Source organism: Sapajus apella, unplaced genomic scaffold (assembly GCF_009761245.1).
Source record: "Sapajus apella isolate SASKATOON/1434 unplaced genomic scaffold, GSC_monkey_1.0 scaffold16, whole genome shotgun sequence".
In the NCBI taxonomy this organism is placed as follows: domain Eukaryota; kingdom Metazoa; phylum Chordata; class Mammalia; order Primates; family Cebidae; genus Sapajus; species Sapajus apella.
The window spans coordinates 32318992-32328100 of record NW_022436956.1 but is presented as its reverse complement, the minus strand read 5'-3'; positions in this window follow the sequence as shown (position 1 = coordinate 32328100).

Here is a 9109-nt window from a genome sequence, read left to right as displayed (position 1 = left end):
ACCTGTAATCCAAGCCCTTTGGGAGGTTTAGCGTGGACTTCAAGACCAGCCTGGGCAACTTGGTGAGATCCCATCTCTACAAACAATGCAAAAACTTAGCTGGGTATAGTGTTGTGCACCTATAGTCCCAGCTACTTGGGAGGCCGAGGTGGGAAAATTGCTTGAGCACAGGAGTTTGAGGCTGTCATGAGCTGTGATTATGCTACTGTACTCTAGCTTGGGTGACAGAGTGAGATCCTGACTCAAAGAAAAAAGAATAATTCAAGAAGGAGATGGAAATTGAAAATAGCAAAAAAAAAAAAAAAAAAAAAAAAAAAAGAAAAAAAGAAAAAGAATATCTTTCTACTTCTTTTGGTGTTAGTTTGACATAAAATCTCCAAGAAAGCTCAAAGGCTCTACTTAGGTCAAGCAAAGCCAAGTCATTAAAGGTAATTTTTTTTTCCTTTGTATGGAAAATAATCATGGTGCTTTTCTCCAGGGGATAGTCTCTCAACTACTAGATTTACACCCTGAATTAGGAATATCCTGTATTATGTTTTACCCTAAATCCTAAAGCTCAGGTGTGAGAGAAGCATAAAGTTTCTTTATGACCTATGAATCCACCTAATTTTGACTCCAGGCTGCCATGCATTAGGCTGGTAGGAAGGTGAACGTAAATCATTCCAGTAGGTTTGAGTCCCACCTCAGTCACACTCCCTTACTCTGCCAAGGCTCTGGAGGCCTTCCTTTCATCTCCCACACCAGTCAATGCTGACGTGCCTATTGTCTGTGTCTACATAATACTGGCATGTCTGGAAGAATCTGGCAGTCTGCATGACATATTTAGGACACTGGACTATTTGGCAAAGCTCTGCAACCCATTGCCTAGGGCTCTGTTTTCCTAGATGAACTTGGTACCTCCTGCCTGGAGCCTTGCTTCCGGTAACAATGATCCAAGCAGAGAATGGGTCCTTCTTGCTTCTAGACCTACAGATCTCTTCTCAGCACCTCTAAACTAGTCTCTAGTCTGGGTGGATATTCCTCCCTCTTGTTGTTTCACCATATGATTTCATCGTTTGTCAGATTCGTAACTTGAAAAACATGTTCCCCTTTGCTCCAGGGAAGAGAGGGATTACTAATTCAAAGTGAGGGAAAATATTTGCATTTCACTTTCTAGTCCATCAAAGAAAGGGAAGAAAAACAAAAAACAATTAAGATTTTGCACTGAAGTAGTGAGCATCTACAACGTGTCACATATTTGTGGAGAGGAAGATCAGCAAGTACAAGGAAATACCCAGGCCTCAGGAAGGACTCAATGAATGAGACAATTGGCAGGACATATGATGGGTCCAACAGTGACTGAAGGTGGTGTCTTTAGACTTGGGCTTCCCTGATTTTTAGAATGCAGCATTGCAATGAGCCTGCCCTCAGGGTCCATAGATAAACCTGGATACCCTCAGTTACCTAGTAGACAGGGCTGCAGGTGGTGGGGGTGGGGGCTGGGCATTGGTGATCTAACCTTGTATATTACTTTCCTGCTTCTAGTCAAGAAGGATTTGGAATTTTGTTGGTACTGGGTGCTGAATTTTTGCTCTAATTTGTGAATTGTTGGGGATGGCCATTGCTGAAATTAACTAACTTTAAAAAATAATTGGTCAGTTTACTTGCTTTGTTTCATTCGTTCTTCAAACTACCCAGAGAGGTAAATGTCACAGTTTCCATTCTGCTGATGGGAAACCTGAAGCTCAAAGAGGCCTGGGGAATTTATCACAGTAATACGGCTAATATGTGGCTTCAAATCTATGTCAGTTATTGTAGGTTTACCCTAGTGGATAGTTTGTTGCCCAATAGTGGTAATTTGAGAATGAGAGGGGCTGCTATTAATAATTATCTCAGGACTACAAGTATAAAACAGAGTTTTCCTGTGTGGTCAGTAAACTTGGTAATTTCTTTATTCTTATTAACTTTTTAAAGAACAAATTGTAATCTTTGTAATCATTTCTACTTTTAAAAAATCTTTACAAATTCTTTTTTGCCTGGCTAACATGGCAAAACCCTGTCTCTGCTAAAAATACAAAAAATAGCCCCGTGTAAGGAGATAATTCTACATTAGAAAAATTTATTAATGTGATTTCCCATACTAAGAAACTAAAGAAAAAAATAGAACATTTCAACAGAGAAAGCATTCAATAAAGTTCTATATTTATTTACAGTTTAAATTGGCAGAAAACTAGGAACAGAAGGAAATTTCCATAATATGATAAAAAGATATTTACTGTTTACCTGGAAAATCTTGAAAAACGTTTACTTTAAGATTAGGGATAATTCAAGAATACTGACTATCATAATGTTCTGCCTCACACTGGAGGCTCAGGGCAATGTAGTAACATAGAATAGAACACTAAGAAATACAAGGATTGGATTTGAGGAAATAAAATTGTCATTTGCAAGTGTTATGATTGCTATGACCATTTACATAGAAAATTAGAGTATATCAACAAACTCTTAGAAGTAATAAGAAGCTTGTGGATTGCAAGATCAATATACAAAAATCAGTAGTATTTTTCAATACTAGAAATAATAAAGAAGATAATAGTAAAGGAGATACTGTCTAAAACAAGCACAAAAAAACCCTGTAAAATATGAAGGACTTAATAGACAAAAACTCATAAGACCATCACAGAAGAACATTTTGAAACTCTACCAAAGGGCATACAGAAACCTGAATTAATAATCAGAAAAATCATCTTCATGAATGAGACAGCAGTATTTAAGATAACCATTTTCCTCCAATTTGGGGTAATTCCAAGCAAAATTATAGCCACCTTTAGGGAGAATCTGCCTCCTCATATTTTGAACGAACCCCCATTGATTAAGTCTTGATAGAGGGCAGGGCCCTGCCTCTCTTTGTGGTGGTGGGAAAAGAACCAGAACCTTCTTTCTCTCTGGAGACTAGGATATGAGTATGTGATCCTAACTTGGACATAACATTCTCCTTTGCAGAACATTGAAGCTTGTGTGAGTGGTAGGGTGATGCGGGGACAGTTTGGAAGAACTTTCTCTGTGGCAGCCTCCTGGTGGTGTCCTAACCAGGCTCTCTGCTGTAGTGTAACTTTCCCTGTTGCCAGGCCGCCCTTGGTTCCTGCCCATTTTCTGAGCCTGTTTCTCTAACTTTCTTTCTGATTTTGTAAGCTCTCTATTTTCCAATAAAGTTTATTTCTGTATTAATTTAGAATCAGTTTCTGTTTCTTACAATCAATAACTTGGAACTGGGAAGTTTACAAAATGATTCTGAAATTCATGTAAAAGCATACATGTCCCTGAGTAATTAAGACCATGGATTGGTCAACTTTTTCTATACAAGACCATATAGTAAACATTAGTCTTTGGTGGCTGGATGCAACTACCCAATTTGGTTGTTGAGAAGCAAATGAGAGTAGTTGTGTTTTAATAAAACTTTACTTATTAAAATAGTGAGTGAATAGGGTTAGGCCCATGACCTATAATTCCCTGACTCTGGCCTAAGACAATCACTGAAAAAAAAAAAAAAAAAAAAAGAAAAGAAAAGAGGGGACAGATTTATTCCATTAAATATTCAAATATATTTCCCAGCCATAGTAGGTAAGCCGATGTAGTACTGGTACAGGAACATACGAATAGACCAGGGAATTGAGTAGAACCCAGAAACAAGCAAATGAGAATTTGGTCTATTTTGGAGAAAAAATTAGTTTTTACGGAAAAATTAAAATTAGATCCCTGCCTAAGGTGGGAATATAAAAACCATTAAGGACTTAAATGTGAAAGATTGTAACTGCTAGAAGAAAATATAGAGGTCAGGCATGGTGGCTCATGCCTGTAATCCCAGCACTTTGGGAGGCTGTGGTGAGAGGGTAGCTTGAGTCCAGGAGTTTAAGACCAACTTGGGCAACATAATAAGATCCCTGTCTCTACAGAAAATACAAAAATTTGTTGGGTGTGGTGGCATGTGCCAGTAGTCCTAGCTATCCAAGAAGGTGAGGTGGGAAGATCTCTTGAGCCTGGGAAATTGAGGCAACAGTGAGCCTGCACTGTACTCCAGACTGGGTGACAGAGCAAGAACCTGTCTCAACGACAACTGAAAATAAAATGTAGAATATCTTTAGGATTTTGGAGTAGAGAAGAATTTGATCATCAGGCCAGTATTAACCTATTTTGCATTCTCTGGGGACACATCAGAAAAAATTATTGGGTTATATAAGAACAAATTAGCCTAGAGGTCAATTCTGTGTTGTTAACTCAGGCAAGCATCGTCTTTTTTCAGAGAACCAAGGTCTAGCTGAAAGTGGTTTTGGTCTCTATTTAAAAAAAAAAAAAAAAAAAAAAAAAGAACCAAGGAATGGTTATTTATTGATGGCTGAATAATTGGTTTGTGAAAAGACAGGAAATCCAGGCTGAATATGGAATGGTGGTCTGGTCTTTGTGTCGACAACAATTGATAGGGAAACCCCAAGAGGGAGAATTTGGAGCCAAAAGGGGGTACAAAGCCCTGATGGATGATTTTGTATGAAAGTAGATTGTCCCTGAACATGGCTATCAGGGACAGTCATGAGGTAAATGACTAAGTTCAGACACAAAGTCAGATATCCAGTAATTGTTGTTTGTTTTTATTTTCTATATGTCCTAAAAATTATGTTATTGGAGAGTCAATTATTATAAGTAGCATTTTTTATTTTTTCAGGATGGAGTCTGCTTCTGTCATCCAGGCTGGAGTGCAGTGGCACGATCTTGGCTAACTGCAACCTCTGCTTCCTTGGTTCAAGTGATTCTTCTGTCTCAGCCTCCTGAGTAGCTGGGATTACAGGCATGTGCCACCCCCTAATTTTTTAGGATAATTTTTTTTTTGTGTTTTTTTTTTCTTTTTAGTAGAGACGGAGTTTCACAATGTTGGTCAGGCTGGTCTTGAACTCCTGACCTCAGGTGATCCTCCTGTCTCAGCCTCCCAAAGTGTTGGGATTACATGAGCCACCGCGCCTGGAGAGGCAATTAAAAAGACTTTGGGGGATATAAATATAGCTTCAAATCCAAGTACTATCACACCCTAGCCATGAGAATTTCTTCATTTATGAAATGAGTGAAATAATACCTACTTTTCAGGGTTGCTGTAATGATCAGAATATAAGTATGCAGGGTGGATTGGGGATGGTTGCACATTCTTTGTTATGTACTCACATTAAGAAATGGATTTTAATAGTTCATTGCCTTATTAAGCAGATATTTAATGGGTGCTTACTCGGTGTCACTTGCCCTTCTTGCTGCTGAACAAAGTAGATAAATTTCTTGCCTGAAAGTAATTAAGATAATACCTTTTAATCATTGTTGGTGATGTAATGGTTATTAAGATAACCACAATGTCAGGGTTTAGCTAAAAAGGCTTAATTGTCTGATATGGACATGTAAAAAATGAAGTTCAAAGTAAATCTGTCCTAGGTAAATTATAATTAACACCTAAGTATTAATCGCTAACAAACTGAATAGAAACCATTTAGCTCTTTCAAATTTAAATTAGCCTCTGTCTTACCTATTATTTTTAATTTATACCACTCCTTCCTGGAAGATGTGTAAATGAAAATTCTAATTGAGTAAGTTAACACAAATAAATATCCATCCATCCATCCATTCATTCAATCATTCAACAAATATTTTATTTCATTTATTTACTTTCTGAGGCAGAGTCTGACTCTGTTGCTGAGGCAGGAGTACAGTGGCATGATCTCGACTCACTACAACCTCCACCTTGCAGGTTCAAGCGATCCTCCTGCCTCAGCCTCCTGAGTAGCTGGGACTACAGGTGTGTACCACCAAACCCAGCTATTTTATTTTATTTTTTATTTTTTGTATTTTTAGTAAAGATGGGGTTTCGCTATGTTGGCCAGGCTGGTCTCAAACTCCTGGTCTTAAGTGACCCACCCACCTTGATCTCCCAAAGTGCTGGAATTACAGGAGCGAGCCATGGTGCCTGGCTTCAACAAATATTTGTTGAACAACTTTTTTTTTTTTTTTTTTTTGAGACAGAGTTTCACTCATGTTACCCAGGCTGGAGTGCAATGGCGCGATCTTGGCTCACCACAACCTCCGCCTCCTGGGTTCAGGCAATTCTCCTGCCTCAGCCTCCTGAGTAGCTGGGATTACAGGCACGCACCACCATGCCCAGCTAATGTTTTGTATTTTTAGTAGAGACGGGGTTTCACCATGTTGACCAGGATGGTCTCGATCTCTTGACCTCGTGATCCACCCGCCTCGGCCTCCCAAAGTGCTGGGATTACAGGCTTGAGCCACCGCGCCCAGCCTGTTGAACAACTTTTATGTGCTAAACTACGCTAAACATTGTTTCTAACTCTGAACGATTCAGACATAGACTCTGCTTTTTCTGCCAAGAACTCCACTTTTCATATCAATATTTTATGGTAGAGGAGGAAAAACTTGAAAAAAAAGTACTAGGTTAATCGTATTTTTTATAACTGAATGATTTCTTAGATTAAGAGATTGTAATCTATTTACTTTGAGATAGATTGATCCCTGAATGAGTGGTCTAGTTACTGATAACTAAAAAAGTACAGTTAGGTGGTAAGTTTGAATAGAATTTCAATCCATTATTTAGGGTTCCTAAGTTTTTCCGTATACTGTAGTTTCTTGGTTTTATTCAGGGCTAAGTAAATTTGCTAATTTGGCTGGGCACGGTGGCTCACGCCTGTAATCCCACCACTTTTGGAGGCCGAGGTGGGCGGATCACAAGGTCAAGAGATCAAGACCATCCTGGTTAACATGGTGAAACCCTGCCTCTACTAAAAATACAAAAATTAGCTGGGCATGGTGGCGCATGCCTGTAGTCCCAGCTACTCAGTAGGCTGAGGCAAGAGACTTGCTTGAACCCAGGAGGCAGAGGTTGCGGTGAGCCGAGATCGCACCATTGCACTCCAGCCTGGGTCACAAGAGTGAAACTCCGTCTCAAAAAAAAAAAAAAATTTGCTAATTTGAGAGCCAAGACAGAAAAGCCTGTTGAATGCATTTGTATTATACCAAAATAGTTCTCAAGGTATCTTTCAGGTGAATGTTTAGCACATACACATGCACACAAAACAATTCACCATTATCAATGACATTATCAATGACATTCACCATTATCAATGACTGGGATGGCAAATCCACTCTTGCTTTGTAACCAAGGAAAGTCACTGCTGCCTGGTCCTAAGGTGCTTAATCTTTATGAAGATGCCTCAGCAAAAGATGACAGGTATATAAGACTGTGTTGTTCCTTTGAAGTTTAGCTCATTATCCTTTGGTGACCATAACTCCATGTTTTATGCCTCCCCAATTAAAGTTCCAAAAGGCAACAGTAGGTCACAGCTGTCTCTTAGCTGGAGTTTAGGCTCAGGCGCAATTTATTCTCCTCTGTATGCTTGCTAGTAATCAAAGGAGTAACAGTTTCACACACCTAGAATGATCATTGAGTCAGTGGCCAGGGTTCATGCTGGATGACAGCCTTCTATACTTATAGAAAATACAGAATTTACCCTCATAGAAACTACAGTACTGTGGTCAACAGGGTCCTGGTCTTTAGATTCATGTCATCTGGACTATAAAGCACTAGATCTGAATTCCCTTTTTGTTGATTGAGGCATTGACAGTTGGGCTGTAATGACAAAAGAGGTTATAAACTAGAACTTACCTTTGCTGATCCATATAGCGTTTTTATTGTAGCAAGTATATTTTTGGTTAGAATTAATACATCTCTTCTGGTTTGAATGAAAAGTCTCGTGAAATTGATGGAACTTAGTGGTTTCATAAGAGAAAGGGTGACCCCATGTGGCGATTTGGAAACATAACAGCAAATTATTTAGCATTCCCAGCTTCAAGGAGGTAGTGTATATTGATTGCCTTATTTTAACTCTGGTTGTGTTTGTGATTACTTTTATCAGTAGAGTTATGGCAGAAGTGAGGCTATATGATTTCTATGAGTAGATCTTAAAAATCATACAGCCTCCATGGTGGAGGAGATGCCATGAGTAGGCAGTATGGTTGACAGTCCCAGCTGAGCCCAGATTTCCAATTATCTATAGTAATGCAGCCAGAGGCCTGAATGAAGCCACCCCAGATCCTCCCAACCAGCACATCTGCCTCATAAAACAAAAGGATCACCCAGGGCAGCCTTGCCTGAATTCCTGACCTACAAAATAATGAGATATAATACAATGATTTTTGTTTTGAGCCACATTTTAGAGTTGTTTTTATGCAACGTTAGATAACTGGACACTCCTTGCATTAATTCAAGTTCTCCAAAAGCCAATACCAAGAGGAGATTTGACATAAAAGAGGTTTTTGGGTAATCACCTTTGAAGGATGAAGTGGGAAGGAGTGGAGTAGGCAGGGAAAGCTTTCAGATTCTGATGCAGGTCTGGAATCTGAAGGAAGGAAGATTAGGCAAGAAGAGTCTTATGCTATTTCACAAAAAAATAAAGTCCTTTTCCAGGTTGTAGTGGGAGTGGGAGGTTCTCAAGCCTATTAGAAAGATACTGCTCATCCCAAACACTTTATGATTGAACTAGAGTTTTGAACCTGTGTGTGGCATGCTAGAATTGATAGAATATAACTTAGAAGCTCATCAAAACAACTTATAGAATCCCAATGTTAGGACTTTCTCCCTGTCACATTGTATGTTATCTATTATTATACCTCTGAAAATGTAGTATAGTTTTTTTTTTTTTTTTTGAGATGGAGTTTTGCTCCGTCGCCCAGACTGGAGTGCAGCAGTGGTGTGACCTCAGCTCAGTGCAACTTCCGCCTCCAGGTTCAAGCAATTCTCTCGCCTCAGCCTCCTAAGTATCTGGGATTTCAGGTGTACCCCACCATGCCCGGCTAATTTTTGTATTTTTAGTAGAGATGGGGTTTTGCCATGTTGGCCACCCTCGTCTCAAACTCCTGACTGCAAGTGATTTGCCCCCTTTGTCCTCCCGAAGTGCTGGGATTACAGGCGTGAGCCACTATGCCCAGCCAAAATGTGTTATAGTTATTTTTTCGTAGCCATGCCATTTAACAGACATGGAGATTCTTTTTTTTTTTTTTTTTTTTTTTTTGCTTGTAGATTGTTTTAGAA